Source organism: Ambystoma mexicanum, chromosome 6q (assembly GCF_040938575.1).
Source record: "Ambystoma mexicanum isolate Mex_15411 chromosome 6q, UKY_AmexF1_1, whole genome shotgun sequence".
Lineage (NCBI taxonomy): Eukaryota > Metazoa > Chordata > Amphibia > Caudata > Ambystomatidae > Ambystoma > Ambystoma mexicanum.
The window spans coordinates 432,984,530-433,007,919 of record NC_090937.1 but is presented as its reverse complement, the minus strand read 5'-3'; the positions used below and the strand labels follow the sequence as shown (position 1 = coordinate 433,007,919).

Here is a 23,390-nt window from a genome sequence, read left to right as displayed (position 1 = left end):
TGAAATGGCGTTATTTACTGACATTCAGGCTAAACAAACTTGATGAGTGTTCTAAACATTAGTGCAGCCAGTCCAAGCATTTTTTCTTACTGTGGCATGGCATTTTTACTGGCAAAGCCAACAGGAGAGTGTTGTTATACGGTAATACTGTCATATATTGGTGCAGCAGCTTGCATATACATGTACGGGTACAGCGAGCATGAACACATGTTTTATGATGCTTGTATTGTAGGCAAAGGCATCAAGAAAATGTATAGGGCACTGTTGGTGACTTGTAACTATTGGGTTATTTTCCATATATTACCCTACAAAACCAATTTCAAACTGTGTGGCTTTTACACAATTTTGCACATATAGACTGCTGTAAAATGCCCCATTGTAACTAAATATTTTTGAGTAATAACTGTGCTGAATCTCCTTGTTTGGCATGGGCTTCCTCCATATGCTTGTTTGCCTCGCCATATTTGGGGGAAACATTTACACTCCTCCAGTTAAAATAATTCTGCTTCCACTGGTTTGCTCCTGAAATGTTTTGCACGTTTTTCCTCATTTCAATTTGCCATTCTTCTTTGCATTCTCAGTTGTTTTTCATTGTTGTATTATGTGCATATAATTTTTTCTTTTTTCTTTTGTAAAAAGTGTTTGGGCGGTAGAGAAAACATCTCATGATACATTGAAGTCCCCGCTATAAATTCATAGTGAGAAGTGGAAAACAAAGTTATTATGGTTTAACATTTCGTATGCCAGCATGCGGTGTGAATTGAGCTTACAATCAAGTAAAATATTATTTTCTACAGTCCTGCAGGAAAATTCTGTTCTGACAAAAAATGTATAAATAAATACAATGAATCTGCTCTTTACCCCAGGATCCTTCCTGTATTCAAGGGCAGCTGTTTTATGTTGTGAGGCTCGGGTAAATTTTCCAAGCACAGTCGGGAGACACGCCTGTACGCCTGGTAGAGGGGGTTAAGAGTTGTTCTCCTACAGGACTACAACCAACTCGCTATTGACATAAGTAAGAGCAACTCTGTAATTCCAGACTGCTTTGGAAACACAACCCAATTAGAGCAACACTTCAGGACGTATCTGCCTCTTCCCTTTTGAAAACCACAGCACACCGAACAGGACTGACACACATCCATGCTATCTCAATCCGTCAATGTCTGTGCTTGTTGTATCTATTTGTCACTTTTCCCATGCCCTTAGTCTTCCCCTCGATCATTTCCCATCTCCGAGCAGACTAAGGTACACCTGGAAGGCACTCCATGGACAAGCCGAGGCTCCTTGATACCATACCAGTGGTGATTGGGTGCACTATAAAAACATTTGCAAACAGTTTGTAACTCCTTCTTTTCAAAGAACTCTCTAAAATCCAGAGAAAGAACACATCAATGCCGCAGTTAGGTGGGCATCCTTGAGGAAATGTTGGAAAGCATATAACCGAATGGATGGACATTTCAAAATAAAATGGCTCTGTGCAGATAAGGTACATCAGAAAAAATACAAGGACTAGAACAGATAACATTCTGTCCCGATCTATGAAATATCTGGCATATAACAGACAACATAAAGACACATCATCACCTAACACAAAGTAAAAACTCAATGCTTTGCCAGAGGCGTAACAACTTAATTGCTGGCTAAACAAGGTCAATCAGTGTTTAAACATTGCTTTGCGGTAGACACCCGTGAGAATAGTTTGGGAAATCAGTGACTGAATTAATAATTTCATCTTAAAAGGGCAAATACCAAACACCGGAAGTCATATTAGGAGTGCATAAAACGGCAACACTTGCAGTGAAATCTGTCATTAAAAGCTACCTCCAGCTATGAAATCCTACACACCACACAGGACCTGCTAACTTTAACTCTGAAATGTACATCCGCTCTAAAATAAATCACTTCTCACTGATGGTTTACCCATGGAACAAAGGGGGAGCAATGACAGAAATCTAGGCTGGCACCATGTCAACCTCAGTAGACAAGATGGCTGAAAGACAGAATCCTAAACAATGAATGCTTTGGGTGAATCATAGAGGATGCAACGGACCAAGCTGTGGTTAGGGACCCGTGTCTGACTTTCTTCCTTTCATTCTTCGATGGCCTGCAATAGCTAGCAGACATTGCACAACAGGCTGCAAGTCACCGGATCAGATGCGAGTGAGTTGTTCTGCTCATTAATGTCCACACCTGTCTTGGTCAAAGAGTAGTTTCGCAGATCATGAACCTGACAATGTGTGACCAGCGCTCGCTGCCAAGACATTTTTAACAGGGGCTGTTCTTGAAACGATGAGCAGATGGATGCAACACATGCCGAAACGGACCACACGTGAGGTGGGCCCATCAGGCTCATCACACGCACCCATCTACCCATCTGGGGGTCAACAACACGAATGTATCAGAGCACCAGCAGCATGGCAGGTATCATAATGGACGCCCAATTCACAGATGGCCGATTCCGAGTCCCTTTCCTGAAAAGCAGCCGAAGCAACACAAGTTATTTTTAATTCCTACAGCACATGAGGAGGTGCATGCATTGCACAGGGAAAAGCTGGCTCAACAGAAACGAAATCATCATCAGTATTTGCTATAAAGGAAAACACCGTATGAGTTTGCAATTAGAGCAGATAATGTGGCTATTTTAATGGATGCTTTTAAGCGTGCATATATACATATATATTTTTTTCCCCAGAGATTTTTCGGAATAGCAATCGGGTGGCAAATGCACCGATACTGTACTCCTAGTCTCCCTCAACATGTATTGCAATCACTAATTCCTGGTTTTAATTACCAATACCGTTCCCAAAGTAGACCAATCGCAGACAAGTAAAGGAAACTGTATCTCGGAGTACTGCATTTCTCACCTTTTAGCCCACGCTTGCACCCATCAAGAATGGCGGCAATGTCCTTCTACGCCTTGATGCCAGACTTGTCTTCTACAGGTGGAAATGCCAGGATCCTGCAAATGAAATAAATTGGTAAGATGAATGTAATGTTAGGTGTGATGCTCCCACAGTCAGTGAAGGTCTTGGAGATACATTACTTAGTCAGACTACAATATATCGTATCTAGGTTCAGTGCTAAGGCGTGTAATGTTAATGGCATATGTAACAACATAATGGGGTGTCGTTTTCTGCCTGAGAGCAACTTTAGTTGCAGCCGGGTGGTATTTTTACAAATGGTATAGCATTGTGCCCATCAGTGGACCAGAGGTCTCTGCTGGTCGGCTAATGGGCTAATTGGTCTCGGTCATCCCCTCCAGTGGAGACCTCAACTCACCTCCAAGTGGTTTTGTACATTTGCAAAGAGACTTCCCTCCGAAAATACAGTCTGCCTTCAGTGGGACAAGCATCTCCATGCAGGCAGCCTCCAAGGGTCAGTCCTGATGTGTTATTTCAAATGGAACGTTAGGCAGAGATGAAACCGCAGAGTAGGAAGAGGGCCCAGTGGACCGCAATTCCCACGCACGCAGGCCGAGAGTGGCTTGTATAAACCTTCTCTATTTGGATTTACTGGACAGGCTGGAGGAATATATTGTTTGCCTTTATTAATTCTTTATTTTAAAAGGGCAACTCCAACTGCACAGGAAGATCACAGCATTCCCACGAGCCCTGCAATTCGAAAACTTTATCCAGCTAAATATTTTAGTATCTAGGATAATTGCCCCTCTGAATAAAGCCTCTGTGAGGCAGCATGCCTCAAATCCAGTTCCATAGTTTCAGGGCTGGAACAAAGATTAATGGAGTCCCGAGCAAAACGACATTTTGTTTGCTCTCGCTCTCCGTAAGTAGGGGAGAATCTGAAGTGTTTTAAGCCAATATCTGGCTTCCTAGTGCCCCTTGCTGATTCTGTCCACCTAGGCAGTCCCCTAGAAATGCCTTATAATAGCCCAGGGCTTGTAAACAATATGATGAGATCTGCAATATTCTAATCTCATTACTGCTATGTTAACCTCTGCTACACAGCATTTGACCTCTTTCAACCTACACAATGGTCAGAAACAGAATGACATCTTTGGTGGCTTCAGTACAATCAGAAACAAATAAATATTTGCATGAAGGGTGTCCCTCGCACAGAGGTGAGACTCCAGTAATTATGCATACCTTTGTCTCACCACAAATAGTTTGTTTCTCTCTAATACTGTGTTTTATGAGAAAGGCACAACATATAGACAAAGTAGGGGGACTGGCAGACTCTGGAATCAGAGGAATTCTCTCACTAAGTGTTGGGATCTCTGGAGGCTGTAAATGGGGATATGCCAGAGTATATCCCCACTGCACAACCAGCCGTGTTACTTGGCAACCAGACCCCCATAATCCCAAATCAACCCAAGCTACAACAGAGATTCTATGGTAAATATCCCAAGCCCTTGGGACTAAGGAGCTGGTAGGTGGAGAGACCAAAGAAGGCTTATACAACTGGACCCATTGAGGTCCACAGAGACCCCGATAAAGAAATCTTGGACTCCTGAGCCACTGAGGTGGGGGCAAGCTAAGGGAAGGCTCCTCACAACTCCAGTCCCGATTCGGAGACCATACTAGTCAGTAATCCACAGGGGAAGAAGTGACGTGGTCTAGTACCATTGACCTGCATGGAAACAGAGAACTCTGGAGATGGCAGTCAGTGGTTTCCCAAGAGTCTTTCCACACTTCCAAAGACGCATAGAAGCTGCAGCAGAGCCTCCATCCCACACATGCAACATAGAACAAAGACACACCCATTGCTTTCAATGGAACACCCACTTCTAGGGTTAGACAACAAGCGATGTGATAGACCCAACTTGAGTGAGAAGCTAAGGAACATGCAACCCAGCCTTAATAGCATCCACTCATCTCCCAATCTAATCTGGACAGCATCCCTGATTCAATTGAAGCGCTTGTACACACACAACTCTTACTTAGCCTTAAAACTACACTGGGAAAATCAATTGAAAATTCCCAACGAAAGGGAAATAAGCAGGACATAGATATTCAAAAACACCCAGGTTTAACCCCTTTTACTTGCAAAGAAGGCCTCACAACAAACACATGGCAGAGTACTTAGATGGGTACCTTCCATTTTGAAACCCTCCACTCAGAATATTGAACTAAAATGTCTCACTTGCAATTAGATCACTTCACAGAGCCACATGACCCCCAAACCAGTCACGGAATAGGCACCTGGTCCAAGCAATATTAAGGCAGCTCTATGGGAAGCAGTTGTGAAGACGTGCAATGTGGAGCAGTGATGCAGAAGCAATGTGAAGGTCAGTGAGAGCTGAGAGGGGACAGAGACCTGGAGACACTGCGGAGAACAGGGCACCATATCCCAATTTGGTGAGAAGGATAGCCTATCCCTTGCAAAGTGAGAGAACGGGGAGAGAGGCAGACCCTGGGAGAAAACCAGACCCTGAGCGGGGGATCAGAACTAGTGAGAGAATCAGACCCTGGGGGCGGGACAGCATCAGTAAACCAGATCCTCAGAGAGATCTCAGAAAGCAGACCAAGGGCTACCAACCAGCTGTGTGGGAGGATCTACCTCCCAGGAATGAGAAAGAGCATCATCCTACTGAAGGTTATACCATGATTATTGACCAAGGTCAGATAGAAAGATGGTTGGATTGCTGCATGTTTTCTGGTGGGGCTGCTATAGTCCAGTTCCTTACCCAAGCCAGAGACTAGAAATATAATGACTATGCCTGCTGTAGAGGAGCAAGAGGACATGTCATCCTTAGCTCCCGCCCCTCACCTCCGTCATACTGGAATAGCAGGAGAAGAGCCTTATGTGGGAAACCAGGTATTATCCCAGCACAACATGGAGTGTATGAGAGACGATATGCACTCAGACAACTGTACCAAATATACCCTCACACTGAAAGGTTGGAAGGATGCCAGCACACACCAATCGACATCATAGAGCTATAAGTAAACTTTGATGAAGGAAGAGTGACATCATGAAGAGAAGACACAAGGTCGCACTGAAACGATATGTAAATAATTAAGAATAAAGATGTAACTAAAGAAACGAGAGAAACATGTCACCAATAAAAGAAATCCTATAAAGAACGTAAAGTGACCTGCTGATGAATAAGTGTATATACACAGTAGCTCAAGTTAGATGAGAGATCTAAAAGCTTGCTGCAGAGAAACAGATAACATGGCTAGAGCAGCCATGATGAAAAAAGTGAACGTTGGCTTTGTATTAAAACCAATCAAGCTACCTCAAATACAGACCAGGCCTGCAGAGTCAGGAGACTTTGGAAAAGCAACTTTGTGTGAAGAATAAAGAGGAGCCTATTGGTCTGGGATCAAGGATGCTACTTCAAGGAATAATTGCAAGGCACAAGGGGAGTCAAAAGGACAAGCAATGTACATAAGACATAGTTCTCTTAGATTAAGCAAAGAGCAACACATCTGCAAGAGGCAAGTATTGGACTAATAAAGATGCAAAAAGCCTATGCAAGGTGGAGTGAGTAAGTCTCTAGAGGGAGAGAGGAGTAATGACACCCAGTATAATTGAATCAAATAGCAGTAAATAGAGGTCGAGATGGACGAATTTGTGGACTCCTCACACGTGACTCAGAAGTTGAAAACAAGGGCAATTCATTAAACTCTAGATGAAGATTATGATGTGCACTCCCTTAAAAGTCCCAGAATAAAGAACAGACTGCAAGGTCAACTACAAAGGAGAAGCCTTAGCTTAGTACCGGACCGATAGAGATGATAGACTAATTGGGAAAGCGAGGAGTAGTCTGACGTTGCTCTCGGTACCTGTGGTTCATTTTGCTTACCTGCTGCCAACGACTCGAAAGTCCAAGGTTGGGAAAGCATGTCAACCAATTAGAGGGTCTATGTAGCAACATGTTATACAATGTTGCAAAGACCAACGTGCTGCCATTTTTCCCCAGTCTATTCAGTATTATACTTACTTAGAAGTAGTTTGAGGCTTGCCTAACAGATAAGAGGCAGCCAATGGTGTCACACACATTTATATATACTATAGGAACATATGCTCCCTTAACCAATCCCTTCCTTCAATAGGTTTTACAGTTTGCCACGTAGGATGACATAATAGCTGATGTACAATGAGGTATAAAACCTGTATATGATTAAAACTGGGTGTGAGTGTGTGGACTACAGCCCGTTGTTTGCCAGATTGCCCTACTTTATTCCATCTTGATAATAAAGTAGTACTTCACCATATTCTTTGAGTCTGTCCGGTTATTTGGAACCAAGAACTGTATTAGTAATTCCATCTAGCACATGGGACGCCTCAAGGTGCTAGAGCACATTTTGGTAGTAGTGCAGATGAATCTGGTCTAATCGACCTAGGCCCGCATCTAGACTCTTAGACTCTTGATCGCTTCCGCCATTAGCGAGAAGACCATGGAGCTTCGTGGGGAGATTGGCATGCAAAACACATGTAAGAAGATTCGGTTGCTAGGTACCCCTTTGACGAAATTCCTGCCTAGTCCCCACAGGTGCCCCGCGGACTCAAGGTGAACTGGTCGATTGGGGAAGAGTCGATGCTGAGGGACTCCAGCTGAGCCACAGATGTAAGTAGAACATTGAAGGTGGCAAACATAGGGGCAGGGACTGTATTGTAAATGTATGTTTAGAAGTAACAGGATTTTTGGGGATTAGAAAGAAGTGAAATAGATACCTTGTTTTCCTGGTTCCAAGAGGGGCAGAAGGGTACACACAAAAAAAGATTCACAAGTAGGGGTGTTAAGGATTCCTAAGGCAAGGCCAAAAAGAAGAGTACATATCAAACTCCAAAATGGGGTAAAAAGAGAGCTGAGATACATTTACTATATAAACTAAAGGAATGTGTATGCCAAAAATTCAACAGTGCACATGTGTATGGGGTTATAAGTATGTCAGTATGCCACTTTTATTGTGTCTAATCTAGGAGATATAGTACAATAGTAAAAAATTAAGGTGATCACCAGATTTTTTAATCGAGAGATTGATGACAATCGGAGGGTAAAAATCAATGAAGAATAATAAATAAATACGAGAATTGTAAAATATCAATAATAAAATAACAAGACGGCTAAAAATTACACAATGTGTAAACAAAGGAAGAAGAAGACATCATTGCATACATTTTTTAAAGTGGTTGTTTTTTTTGTAATAAGCGGCAATAGATGGTGTCTCCCCAAATTAATCAGTGCGGTATACTTGATAGAAAAAATAAAATAATACAAAATCTGGTAAATATTGACAGTCAAGATCGACTTGTCATCAAGGGGGACACACTTCTTTTACACCTATGCAGGGCACTGCTGAGATATACACCCAAAATAAGGCAGTATTACGCAGAGTGGGTCAGAGGCACAACTAAAAAAACACTTATGCCGTGGCCACAAGGCGGTTCATTGTCAAAAACTGCATTGTGATACCTGACAACATATTTTCATGCTACATATAAGGGAAAGACATTACAGAAAAGGTTGGCCATTTTAGAGTTGTGGAAAATGTTTCAGAGTGAGAAAGAAGATTCGCCTGAGAAGGGGTGGGTGCTTAATGAGCATAAAAAGGTGGATATAACACCTTTGTCTCCTCTTTCCACTTCTGAAAAGACTCCTCATTCCCTTCTGAAAACAAGAGCACAGATATTGAGGAAGAGGGATTTGATCCTTTAACGGAATTGAAAGTAGGGCTGGGGAGTGCTAATCCGACAGACAAGCCCCCCGATTATAAGAGTGAGGAAAATATAGAATAGGTCAAAAGCAGAGAATGCAAATATATGTCAACGTGCAATGAAAGTAAACAGCGTGATGAGAGAAAGGACAGGCAAGATAGAGAGATGGAGATAGAGGAAGAAGCAAGCAGACAAAGGGAAGTGAAAGACAAAGCTAAGGGAGTAATGATACTACAGAATGGATGGATTGGAGGACAGATATTACTCAAGCTAGATGATAAGGGCATCGGTGGGGTTTGAGAAAGAGAAGAAAGCGAAGTACGGGAAAAGAAAGAAAGAGAACATGAGAGAACATACAAAGAAGAGAAGGAAAAAGAGCAGAAGTGAAAAGAACAAAGAAGGTATGAGGCAATGAAGAAACAGGAGAAACTAGAAGAGAAGAAATGGGAGGAGCTAGAAATACAAAGAATTCAAGTACGTATGTTGTAAAGAAGGCAAGAGGAAGACGAGATGAAAGAGATGAGGGGAAGGGAATAAGGGATTAATAGAAGAATTGGACTAAAGAATGACGAGATAGGCTTTCTATTTAATAGAAGTATAGTGCTGATCAAAGCAGGAGAATGATCTGAGGAGGATAGAGGGTCACAACAGCCCTGCAGGGAGCTGCAAGGAATGCCATGAATACAAGCATGGGCTGACGAGCAGGAATCAGAAAACATAGGGAAGGGAATTGGGGATTTATATAGGCAAATAAGGGATAAAGATGGGTGTAAGACCAACAAGAATGTCGAAGGATCTTTATTGAGGGAAACAGGAGGTAGGTCAGATTACGTCATAACAGACGACCATAGAACACTGTCTTTTAGTAGGCTAGATCTGGATGGCGTCCAAAGCGATGTAAGCCATACATGCTGGGACAAAATGATGTCAGATACAGAAAGGCCCAAAATGAGAAAGCGCAAAGCAAAGGCGCCGGTGGTTTTTCAAAAACGTTAACTATAGAAAAAGGGGTAAAATTGTCAGACCTAAAGGACCCAAAAGAAAAAAACACCAGAACCAACACCATACCCTTAGCGACCACAAGCCACACAATTGCACAGTGGATGGGATGTATCCCCACCTTATGTAAGCAGATTAAGGCCACTGCCAGGCCAGAGGCAAATGGGCGGGTCTAGCCCCACCAGGAAACCAAAGAGTGTAGGTGGGTATGATTATGGAACAGGGTTTTCACAATTACAATAATTAGAGAAAGGGGGCGGACAACCACAATATATTCCATGGACACAAATGGACAAGGATAATTATCAATGTAAATGACCTAGTTTGACTTCTGGTGTGGGAAAGGGATTCATGAGTTGGAGAGGATAACATCAAGAATGACGTTAGCAATAGGTGGCATAAAAGGCCTGCTGGCAGCTATACTAGGGGAAAGGGAAGACATCATTTGGAGGCGAACAGGGCATGTGGGTGACTTCACAAAACACGACCGTGTGCCATTTCATAATTACAGAGCACATGTATAGCGGGTGATCAGAGTACAATATCCCGAAACATCGGATCTGGGTGCAATTATGACTAGAAAAATGGGGGAGGGTGAAGATCCTGTTGCTTTTTTTTCAAGATATTCAAGAGAGATGTTGTCTTGAGACGAGAGAACAGGGGGACAAAATGGTGGCATTATTTTACCACATTTTATGTCAGGGACTGCCTGAGCCAATGCAACGGCAGCAGAAGAAACAGGTAGGGATGGAAGCAAAGCCATGGCCTGAAATACAGTTGACTATCATGCTTCATTGTCGATTGTTACAGGAGAAGAATAAGAAAGAAGAAAGCTGATAGTAGAAAGCAGGGGAAACCAAAGTTAGTTCAGAAGAAAATGTCAAAACTAGCCATAGTGATATTGATATTGATGTTTTATTTACATTGTGCTTGCACACAAGTGTTTCAGAGAGCGACAAGGCGAGGGAGGGCAACAAGGGAGAGCAAAACAACAATCTTACTAGGCCCACTGACATTGACATCCCGCAAGTGCATGGGAGACGGGAAAGGGGAAAAGTGCATGGAAGGGGGGAGAAGCGGAAAGTGCGGAGCAAAGGAAAACCAGTTAAGTAATGAAATAAATAAATAATAGAGGGCCACAGACAGTGGTAGTGCAGCCAGCAAGTGGCAAGTGCAGGGTATAAGGTAGCAGACAGGGTATGTCTGATAAGTGCAGAAAAGGAAAACGAAGGGGGACTGTGCAACGGGTGGTCCAGAGGCAGAGTGGGTGGGTGGCAGGGTGAGCAGGTACCTGGGACTGGAAGAACAGGGGGTAGGCCAGGTGCACGGTGCAGAGAGAACAGATCAGCAGGGGAGAGGAAGGGCAAAGGCAGATGCAAGGAGGAAGGTTTTGAGGTGCTTCCGGAACCGCAGATGGTTCTACTCAAGTTTGGCAGGAAGGCTGTTCCAGGGGGAGGCCCCAGTCGAAGACAGAGATCTACCCCCAGCTTGTTCCTTTTAAAGACGACTGGCCCTAAGGGAATTAGAGGTAGAGGAGTGAAGAGCTTGAGAAGGGAGGTATTTAGGGAGGGATAGCTGAAGGGATTTTGGAAACAAGCCCCAGAAAGCCTTGTGGAGAATGCAGAGGGTTTTGAATTTAATCCTTGCATCCACTGGGAGCCAGTGGAAAGATTTCAGGGGTGGAGAGATGCGATCCCAGGGCTTGAGGGCACGGACAAGTCTCACAGTCTTGTTCTGGACTAGTTGCAAAGGGCGGAGAGTAGAGGTAGGTCAATTTAGAAAGAGGCTGTTACAATAGTCCAACCTAGAGAGAACCAGGGCTTTGGAGATAGTAAGCGTCTGGGGGAAGGAGAGGAAAGGCAGAGTACCTCTGAGGAGGTGCAATAGGAAGTTTGACTTTTTAGAAACTTCAGAGATGTGGGCAGAGAAGGAGAGTGTGGAATCAAAGATGACCACAAAGTTCGTGGCCTTGCAGGTGGGGGTAGGAGGAAGGCCAAGGGAAGCTGACCAGAGAGTGAGGGGAAAGGAGGGTGAAGGAATGCCTATGATGAGGATCTCCGTCTTGCTGGCATTCAGGCAGAGATTGTTGGCAGATAGGAAATCAGAGATGAGAGAAGGAGAGGAGCTGGCAGAGGGAAGCCTGACAATGAGTTGAGTGTCATCAGCATAGCACTGGAAATTGGAGCAGAAAATGGCAACGCAGTGGGCAAGAATTGCCAGTTATTCGTTGAAAATCCAAGGCGAGAGGTTTGACCCCTGAGGAACACCACAGTTAGAAAGGGAGATAGATGAAAGGAAGGGTCCAATTTGGATCTGGAAGGGTCGGTCAAAGAGGAAAGAGGTCAGCCAGGCCAAAGCCTGTTCAGTGATACCCAGGTTGTCGGAGACAGTTCAGCAGGATGGTGTGGTTGACCGTGTCGAAGGCAGAAGAGAGATTGAGTAGGATGAGGGCAGATGGAATGTTAGAGTCATGGTTGGAGAGCATATCTTCACAAATGTTCAGGAGAGCAGTTTCTGTGCTTCTGGAATCTCTGAAGCCAGACTGATGGTCGTGGAGACAGCCAACAGAATCACAATGAAGATTAAGCTGCGAGATGGCCAGCTTTTCCAGGAGTTTGCCCAGAAAAGAAGTAATTGAAATTGGGCGATAGTTAGCTGGACAAGAAGGATCAGCTGTGGAATTCCTGAGAAGAGGGTGCACGAGAGAGTGCTTCAGAGGGGAGGGGAAGGCCCCAGAGGCGAAGGAGAGGTTTCAGAAAAGCCAGGGTATCAATGTGGCCCTTGATGGTTTCAGAGGAACAGGGATTTAGCTGTTTTGACAAGGCTTTCATAGATCAGACTTGTCTAGCGACCTTGTCAGGGGAAAAAAGAGGAAGGGATGAGAAAGAGGGTGGCGGGGTGACTAAAGGAGGGTCAGCATGCACAGAAGGAGAGGGGGAGGAGGAGGTGGGGAGGAGAGGGTGGACAGGATTGGGTTTTTTAGATAAAGTGAAAGGCAAGGGCATTGCAAAGAGTCTGGGAGGCGATAGGAGGGGTAGAGACTGCAGAAGGATTGGCCAGCTCCTTGCAGATGTTAAAGAGTTCAGCTGAGTTGTTAGATACCACAGAGAGACAAGCTTGGATGTGGGCTCTCTTTTGGTGAGGACAGAGAGTCAGTATTGCCTTTGGAGAAGGAGACAAGCCAGTTTGTCAGAGGATAAACAAGAAGCACTCCATTTCCTCTCAGCTGCCCCACACTTACTTTTAAGTGTTGCTAGATCAGAGTCATACCAGGAATTGCACTTTGCTTTGGATTTCAAATGGATCTTCATAACAGGGGCAAGAGCATCAAGAGTATCGGAAATAGAAGAGTAGAGCAGAGACAGAGCTGTGTCAGGATGTGAGTCAGCCCGAGGTAGAGGGGGGGGAGAAGGTGGCAGCGAAAGCCTCAAGTGACACACGCTTCATGGGCCGGATGTCGGAAAAGGTAGGTGGCAGTACTGGGGTAGGCTTGGCCTGGAAGTAAGAGAGGGAGAGATGAGAGGAGAGGAGGGAATGATGGTGAGAGGGATGGAGAGGTGGGGTCAGAGGAAATCAAGACATCAAGAGTGCGTGCCCTGCAGAATGAGTTAGGCCAGAGGGGAGGATAGAAAGGGAGAGGGAGTTGCAGAAGTCACGGAAGAGTACAGAGGAGGAACAAGGAGGGTCAGCGGTATTGGTGAGTAGCGAAGGTGTGGCGATACAAGAGATGCTCCCAGCATAGCAAAGTAATGTAGTATAACCTATGGATCATAGTGGGTACAATTTATGGCCAAGAGGTAGAGGAAATGAACCTAGTGGAGGAGGACAAGGAGGATTTAATGGCAGACAGCCACAACAATGTTGGAATTGTTGAAGGATAAGACACATAACCAGGACATGCAGAATTAGAGGAGGTATGCAGCCAAATTGCCAAGCTCCAAGAGGGGGATGGGTTATGTTCCACAATAAAATACAGAACCAAAGGAGTATTATGCCCAATATCACAAACAGAATCAGGCACATTCACCGCAAACACAGCAAACACAGCAAGCTCCATTTCAAATGCAATTGCCACAAGGGCAATCACAGCAAGTGCTTATGCAAACACAACAGATACAAACCCAGCAAACACAGGCACAACAGCCCATGGTATTAGTGGATTAAGGTAGAGAGTATGAAAATACATCAGAGAATGACGATGGTAAAAAATAAACCACAATTTTTCCAGAATGATTTAGAGAAAGTGCCAAATATTTTATGAACTACAAGTCCATATGACGTGTGCCTATTGAAAGGAATAGGAGCAGCTAAAGTCAAACTTAAACCAGGAGCGATTTTGCCACAAGCAAAACAGTATCCTGTGTCCAGAGAAGTGGATGGAGGTATATTCAAGACCATTTCCGGTTTAAAGAAACAAGGAACGTTGGTGCTATCTGAGTCCCCATGTACCACAGCTGCATACACAGTGAGGAAATCAACTGGAGGGTCAATGTGATTTATTCAGGATCTTTGCCCTTTAAACAATATTGTTGAAGCAGAGTTTCTGTTAGTTCCAAATCCTGCTACAATATTACGTAATATCCCATCAAAGGCCAACATTTTACAGTTATAGATTTTAAAAAAGTGTGTTCTTCTCAATTGTTAAGGATTTCAATCAGGCAATACACTCTGCTCTTGTCCTAGTGTACAGCGCAATGGAAAAACTTATTTGATATATAGATTCAATTATTTTAAAGATGTACCACTCGTATCACACCCCTTACTTAAAAATACCCCAGGTCACGCTGGACCAGGAATCAGGCTGGTTTCTAAAATGTATTATTTTTTTTTTTTTTTAATTTAAGATCAAAATCACAATATAGATATTAATAGGTAAACAACAATCACCAATAGGGTGAAAGAACACAGAATAATATCTTTAATACACTAGAAATAAGTAATGAGCAAAACAAATGCAGCACAGAAATAATACTTTTGTGTTGGTTCAGATCAGATAGCACTATGGTTAGAGGTTCCCCCTGCAACACCACCCAACCCCCAATCGGCAATGCAAAGAGATGGAAGGAGAGAGAAGGTATTCAGGAATAGTACAGATCAAACAGTGTCTCACTTCCCCTTCCCCCCTTACACAGAAAGAGAAAAACGAGTGGGCTTTTCAACTGTCAGATGAATTTTAAAGTGGCTGAGCAAGAACTCTAAATGTGTGTAAAAATGCTTAATTTAGTCTAAATTCTTACGGGAGCTGCTTCGAACAGTTGTACACAATCACCAGCAATGATGTAGTTCAAAGAAAACAATTGAAATCTTAATGTCCAGTTCGGAAACAAATGGAAGCTATTTCACACTTGTAAACATTTCTCAAAATGGGAATTTGCGGCAAACTTTTCCGTGCGTGATATTCCCGATAACGGGAGAATCATACTGTTCTGCGGGGTTGGGTTCTATGGATAGCTATAGATGTTAGGTACAAGTAGTTTTTGAAATTGCATTTCTATCACAAAAACTGAGGGAGTTATAGAGGTTTTAGTAAAGGTCGTTTTTGTGAGATAGGCGCAAGAATGGAAAGAGGCTTCAGTTTTAAAATCGGAAAAATATTGACTATGGACTAGAGCATCCAAGCTAAGCCACCACAATGGCACATTTAAGAGTCAGGAGTGATTCGCGACTCAGTCCTGTTTCCTCGCTGTCCACCTTGGAGCGCTAGACTGGTCACATGAATGAAATTAATAGATCAAAGTTGACAAAGATGACTAGGAAAAAGGGTGCTTTTTCAGATAGACAGAATAAAATTTCACTACGGATTCAGACAATGTTACGGATTATGGGAGTAAGGATAGTTCAGAGCTTAGGAGGGGACACGATAATGCACTGGAATCAATAGTTTCTAGCTTCCTGTTAATACTCACAAGACAAAATGGATTTAAGATTTTGGACCGTCAGGATTCTGGACCGTCAGGATTCTGGACCATTGAATCGGATCTATCAGGGACGGACATCTGGGCACATCGGTCTGGACAGGGTCAGCAAGGCACTCTGGTGACAGCACGGCACAGGACTGGATGGGATCTGCCCTTCTTTGTTCTGAAGATAGTTCAATTCAGCAGGCAATCATTAACAGCAGGCCCGGCTTTATTATGATGCTTCCCCTAGGCTTTTGGGGTTCTGTTCTAGAATTTGAGGCCTAGCTGAGAATGGTTCAGATATGCAATAGGCCTTTTCTTTCTGGAGTCTGGAACAAGGAAAATGTAGATAGCAGCAGGACGCTCCACCAGCATCAGGAAAGTGAATGGATCTGTCTGTCCTATGTGGTGTCAGCTGTCTCTATTTATGCCCCAAAATGACATCATAAAGGGGGTGTGCGGGCCAGCTTAGTTAAGCTTGCCCCTTTGAGCTGGGATAGGGTCAACACTTCATATCCGCCTTGCATTTGGGGTAATTAGATCAAGGCCGGGTGATGTCACATTTTATGATTTGCTTTACAGTCCTCAGAGACCTCCCTTTAGCCACTGGTCTCACAATCAGATTTTACACTAAACACACATTTCTACATTAGTCACCTTTATATAAATCACACAAAAAGTTGCCTTATTTTGTGTAGCATCTTTTCATCAAAATCTCGCAGCTGTGGGATCTTGTTTTAACTTTCTACAGAATTTTGTCCTTTTCGCTATGCACACAGTTTCCAAATGTTATGCAACTTTCCACAAATGTGCATGTTTAACATAGGGATAGGCGTGTACATTTTCACTATTCTAACAGTAATACATTTTGCATAAAATCACATATCTTGCCATTCCTGTCCAGAACATGTCACACAGTTTTGCCGCCTCTTCACACATGCAGCCAGAATTTAAATTAACAACTCTGTCATTTTTATATTTTTCACCATTTTGAATAGCAAGTTATAAGTCTTTTATGTGTTCTTTGTTCATGTTTAGCAACAGATGGTCGCTTGGCTCTGCCTCTTTTTGTCTCCCTGCAGTCCAAGGCATCCCCCTCCTGGTGTTCCTTCCAGAGGCCATTTGCAACCCCTTTTCACACTTCCAATTTCCTGGGCTGCAACTTTGTCATTGTTCCTTTGCCTTCTGTAGACAAGATTCTGCTATAACCTGCAATTAACACCTCCTGTGAGTTTCTGCTGAGAGAAAGGCCCTCCTTCTGGGAAAAGAACCTGCTTTTCCAGTTTTTTTGCAGCTTCAGCCAAGCCAGAGACGTCTTTATGGGAGGGCAAAAGGGGCACTTGCCCCAGGCGCCCGTCCTGGAGGGGGCCCCAAGAAGGAGCCTTATTTTCTTTTTAAAAAGTCAGTTTCCCTAAGTAAACAAAATTAAGTATCACACATCAGGATTTTCTATGGTGTGCTGCGAAGGCTAAACATATTTTCTGTCTGTTGTTGACACGTACATTTTGTTGTGATCTGTAATGCTATGTTCACTGTGGTATACATAGTTTGTGTGGCACAACACCTGTAACATGCGCACCTTTCTGTGGGTATTATATTGATCATGTGCAACAGCCAAAGTTGAAATACATATTGACAATTTTGAGTGCCCCGATGGTTCAGAGGATAGCTCAGTGTGTTAAGCACTCATTGCAGAGATACGCGTTCATATGCAAGATTACAATACCAAATTCCAGCAAAGCCGACTGAGCATTTCAAATGCATGAAGTTGTTAAGCCTGCATATATATGTACTTTGCTTTATAGCAATGCAGGTGTTATCATCACCAATGTACCTGCACCAGATAGAGGATAGCTCAGTGTGTTAAGCACTCATTGCAGAGATACGCATTCATATGCAAGATTACAATACCAAATTCCAGCAAGGCCGACTGAGCGTTTCAAATGCATGAAGTTGTTAAGCCTGCATATATATGTACTTTGCTTTATAGCACTGCAGGTGTTATCATCACCAATGTACCTGCACCAGATAGAGGTTGCTATAGAAACTAACATTGCATCAGTATGGTGAAGGTCTAGAAATTGGTTTGTTTAAATGGGGAGTTGTAAAACCTAGGCAGGCACCTCCAATGATGACAATAAAGTGTTAGAGGTTTTTATGTATCCAAAATCCAGACTGTAGAACCAAAGCATTCATGCTTGCATCCTGACATTGCCAGCAGACGATACAGTGATCCTGTCAAATCTTATATCACTGACAGTACTGTACTGCCTTCTATGAAAAGGTTTGCTTCTCACATACCGGTGGCATTGTTTGGCCAATTACCTGATCTTTCCTGTCATGCAGGCCATTTGAGTGGAAGGAGTTCTAGACAGAAGAGACCAGACCAGATATTGCAGGCTTCTTGTAAGCATATTTTAAGTCCTGCTTTTTTGACAACAAAACGGTTTGCTTTTTTGCCCAATCAAAAGGCTTTTCTGTACGTTTTTAAATACCATTGCCCAAGCCTGTGTTTGGGGTGTATTGAAAGCTTTAAAATACAAAAGAGAAACCTATCTGCAATCCTTTAAGATCACACCCATTAGTATGCTGGTATTTGTATACTTTCCTTGATGATGGAGACAACAAAGCTAGAATCATTCCCATTTTCATAATATGTTTCTATAACATTTTGTTTTTTAAAATCTTTATATTGGGTTATGTGATTTTCATATTTTCCAAGTCAGTTCTGTAAAATGGGATTATTTTAATTCTGGGTAAAAACTAGAAAATAAATTGGTAAATTGTAGAACTTGCAGAGTGGGTACGAACCCAGCTTCACCTCTTAATCAATGTGTGATCCTGGGTATCTCATTTAATCTTGTATTTCCTCACCTGTCAAAATTGCAAGTCCCTAAACCTTTCAAAATTGTCAGCCCTTCAGAGTGATTTCGTTCTTATGGTATGATCTTTAAAAAAGACTCACTCATGGTTTCACTGGCTGTATATAGCTTTGCTTCCTCTATAATGATAGTGAACATTGATATATTACATACCACAGCCAGCTGTTTCTTTGCTCTCGAATGGCAACATTGCTTGAAAACCATGTCCCACTTCTAATCTCAGTTTGTCTGGATACAGACGCCTTCCTGGTATATTAAATCTTAATCTACTCTCTATGCTATAGTATGTGCGGTTTTATCCTTGCTTCCCATTGGTCGCCCAAATCCATACTTCAGTACTTTTGCTGTCTCTGAAGCAGCTAATCTGAGTCTTTTGACTATTCTGGATTGTGTGCACCTTTGTCATCTGTGTCATGCAGTTACAAAATGTCCATTATAGCTTCCACGTGGCTGCTATTGATGACATGTTTGCTGTACCTAGGCTTAAACACAAGTACCCTCATCGTAGACAGGTAATGTTGCTCCTGATATGCTACTTGTTTATCACTCATTGTTACAACATGAATGAAGAGGGTAAGGTATCTGAAGCAATATTACCATGTTTATTTTGATCTCTCCGAGGCAGTATATCAAGCTATGAGTTGTGATCGTATCATGGGGTGCAGTGCACTAGATATTCTAGATCCCTTAATTCCTGGGGTCTGTTGGAGGGGGGCCCCAGAGGTGTCTGTGCCCAGGACCCCAAAGTGCTTAAGATAGCCCTGAGCCAAGATGATTAACTTTTAAACCTAGCAAAAGCCACATTTGTTGCATCACATACAAATACATTTCTTTCTTGGCCTTAAAATTTGTGGAATTAAAAACACAACTAAAATCTGTATTCCTTTTTGGCAACAATCCTTTTTTCTGTTTGCTAATCCAGCAGGCTTTTGAATTCTAGCTCACTTTTAAAGTTTCATCTGTCTCCTCTGACAGCTGTCATTCAGGCAGCCCCGGGTACTGCACCCAGATTTTGGCATAGAGGCTGTCAGTTTTCAGACTTTGTATGTTTCACAATGTTTCAATTGACACATGAATTTTAGCACCAGGCAAGATTGTGAATGTTGAAAGTGTTGTGTTATAGGCATTTTGGAGTTTTTGGCAACCAAGCAAATGTCATTTGTAGGCACATGTTTGGGTTTCATTTGCAAAGTGCTGCCTCTCTCTGCACACTGTTTGCTGGTTATGGAACCCACTGGCACATTTCTGCAGGGTGTGCTCAATTCCACTGCACATTCACCATGGGTGGCTCTTTTTGTGTGCTGAAGTAAACGGTTTTGGTAGGTGTTTGGCACGCTCAAGGGTTTTGCCGCCATTGTTGCTGTTTCTTTCCCCATAACTGGCAGGGTGTTGCCACATAGCACAGCGGAGTGGGTCAATTCATCCCACACAATTTCCCTCCATGTGGACACACAAGATTTGACTTCATTTTCATATAGAAATATCCACCTGAAACATACTTGTTTGCCCCAAGGTAATTGTGAGTACCCCTACATCTTTAAGAGGGTCCCCCAGTTGGATTTGGGTAATGTTCAGCTCGAAACTGCAATAATTCAGTAAATGGCTGAAATTTTAGTGTGCAGTGAGACAGAGGAAACATGCAGAGAAGACTCAGTTCTACGCATTGCCATACCAGCAGTGAAAGAATATAAGGTAGACAAGGAAAAGCTACAATATTGTCAGGGAGAAGTATTGTATATAGGACAGTTAATCTTCCAATAAGAGAAACAAGTGACACCTGAAAGAGCAGAAGCAATTATGAAGACTTCAGAACCAAAAACAATGAGGCAAATACAAACATTTTTAGACCTATATAACTATTGCAGGGCCTGGGTTTTTGATTACAGAACATACATTCAACCACTTTTAAATGGACTCAAAGAAGCACACATAGACAAAAGTAAAATACTATGGACACATGAAATGACTGAAGGATTTAAGGAATTAAAAAAGGCAATCAGTGCAGCCCCTTTGTTAGGAATTCAAATGTATCATGAAGAATTGTATTGATTTTCCCATTCAAATGGAGAAGTCATGACAGCAGTCCTTACACTGAAAATGACATTAAGATATGGATATAAACCATTGGCTTATTACAGTGGGATTTTAGATCCTGTTATGAGAGGGCATTACCTTTGGGAACAAGCTTTAGCTGCTACTGCATTTGCTAGTGAAAAAGGTTTTGAGTACTACAATGGGGTGTTCAGTGAATTATTTGTTGACCATGCATTATTTGCCTTTTTGGAAAAACCCAAAAGTACATAGACCACACAAAGAGCATGAGAGCATGAGGGTAAGAGGTGATTATCTGGAACCCTGCAATTAAGATTGTTAGATGCAGAATAGTGAATCCAGCAACATTCATAGCAGAACTAGTAGGAGAGGATGATTATGTACATGACGGAAGAATGTATACTGAATTTTATGATGATATGCTATTCCCATGTTAGAGGAAAAGCTCCCAGAGGGGGCGACATTCTCTTTATTGATGGGTCTTCAAAAATGGATCAAACAACTGGTGAAAGGAATACTGGATCAGCAGTATTAAAGCTGAATCGAGAGGGTGAATTTGAAGTAGTCAAAAGTGCAAGAATGCCTTCGCATTGCTCAGCACAAGCTGCAGAATTAGTGCTGCTTATCGTCGCACTCCAAAGATACAAGGATGAGGAAGTGGTGGTGTACTCTGACTCCGCCTATGTGGCATCAACAGTACATACAGGGTTGTCACGCTGGAAAATGAGGGGCTTCTTCAGGAAGAGATGGCACTCCAGTCCAACATGCGGCCCTATTGCATAAATCAGTTGAGGCAAAAAGAGTCCCATTGACTATCGCAGTCATAAAATGTGCAGCTCACACAAAAAGAACAGACATGATTTCTCGCATAAATGAATGCCACAGATTTAGAGGCAAAAAGGCAGCATACTTTCCAAATATTTTTAATTTCGAACTAAAAAGTGTTAAACAAATGATGGGATGGCACATATTGGTAAAGGAGGGCTTTAACATCATGTCTATTGTTCAGTTGAATTGAGGTCCAGGTTCAAGCCTCACAGGAGAAGCAAGACCTATGGAGAAACCAGGGGTGTTCCTTATTCCGCACTGAGGTAATTTGGAGTCAGGATAGCACTGGAAATCCAGTTATACCTCTAGCATTATTGAGGGTGGCGATGGAGCAGCTTTACTACCCCGCTCATATGACTTGAGAGAGTCTTTCTGCTACAATTGCAGAAGATTGGTTTTCACCAAATTTGTTAGAATATGTGGCACAGTTTTTTGTGAATTGCATCGTGTGTCTGAAAATTACTGTAGGGCACACTTTGCAAACAGTGGAAGGAGCAATCCCTAGACCCAATGGCCCATTTCAGCATCTACATATAGTTTATGTAATTATGCTCCAGACATGCAATGGCTATAGGTATATGCTGGTCGCGGTATGTCCTTTTTCTAGATGGATTGAGGCATGTCCATGTACGCACCCCAATGCCGTATGCACCACCAAGTTCTTTGTTTGTGAGGTGTTTCCAAGATGGGGTATGTGAGATCTTGCAGTCTGATAATGGACCGCATTTTGTAAATGAGCTATTTGAGCAGGTCACTCTTTCATTAGGGATAAAACACAAACATTTTCTGATCATCATCCACAGGTGCATGGAATTTGTGAATGATTAAATGGATTACTTAAAGAGAGGATAGCCAAGATTCAAATCACCTTGAAGAAGGGGTGGCTACATTGACTGCCCCTCACCCAACATGCGTTTCAAAATCAACCCGACTCCTCATGAGTTGGTGACTGGAAGCCGGATGAGAGTGCCTCTTGCTCCTCTAACTAGGCTAGACACTGATGCCCACAGTGTAGTGAAGACATTAGTTGATGAGATGCATGACTATTTAGCAACTATGACTGCTAGTGGCTCTTTTATTTCTCAACACATTAAGAACCGGAGGGAGGGGCAAAGATGATTGAAGCCAGCCAACTGATCCAGAAAGCCTCTTAAAACAACCCAGCTTATATCCATGGGACCAGGTGGTGGTGTAAAAATGTATCTTCACTTGGAGTAAACTCTGTTTCGAGGGATGCTATGAGGTAGAAGAAGTAACCCCCACAGCTGTCAAACTACTAGGAAGAAGAGCCTGGCTGCAACTGCATGACATCAAACAATACATGGGAGAAACTTTGACCCTTCTTGCATCTACTGACAGTGAATCAAGTGAAGAAGTTCTGTGCACGCCGACAAGATCACCAAGTGTATAAAAAAGAGTCTACGGAATAACAAAACCCTTTTGAAATTAAAGACAGATGCCCCCCATGTTTCTTCTTTTCTGCACTTATTCAGACTTACCCAGTCTGCTGCCTTAAACACAGCACTTGCCACTTGCTGGCTGCACTACCACAGTTTGCCTCAATTTTCTATTTATTTTATTTATCTGCGCTCCTCGGCTTCTGCACTTTCCACTTTCCCCCTCCCATGCATTTTTTCCCTTTTCCCTTTCCGATGCACTTGCGCATTCTCAATGTCACTGGGCCTAGTAAGATCATTTTTATGTTGTGCTGTGTTCTCCCTTGTTCCCCTCCCTTGCCTAGTCGTGCTCTGAAACACTTGTGTACGAGCGCGATACAAATACAATATCATATCATATCATATCATATAAAATCTCATCATTCATCCTCTGGAACAATGGACCAGTCCAAGTAGTAAGTTTGATGAGATGTTTTAAAACTCTGAGACTGTGACATACTTGACTAGGACCAAGCTGGTTTATGTAGCGCTAACCTTTCTTCTGTTTAGATTAGGATATTTGGACCTGAACTCTGGACACTGGGTCCTATTAGATTAGATTAGATGCATGCATGTGTTTCTACTGGACCCTGTTATCTAGAAATGCTCCCTGCTGTGTTTAGTTCCCCTAACGCATGTTTAGATTGACCCCTAGAGCAAGGTTAGAG

The 23,390-nt window shown here is 42.8% G+C and overlaps 1 protein-coding gene across 6 annotated transcripts in view; it reads right to left on the bottom strand.

Moving 5' to 3' along the window:
* LINGO2 (leucine rich repeat and Ig domain containing 2) overlaps nucleotides 1–23,390 on the bottom strand; it is a 5,916,036-nt gene that overhangs the window by 621,565 nt on the left and 5,271,081 nt on the right. For all 6 annotated transcript variants that reach the window (XM_069630911.1, XM_069630909.1, XM_069630914.1 and 3 more), the window contains one exon: nucleotides 2,865–2,959. The gene's annotated coding sequence lies outside the window, so the exon portion shown is untranslated. The remainder of the gene's footprint in view (nucleotides 1–2,864; nucleotides 2,960–23,390) is intronic.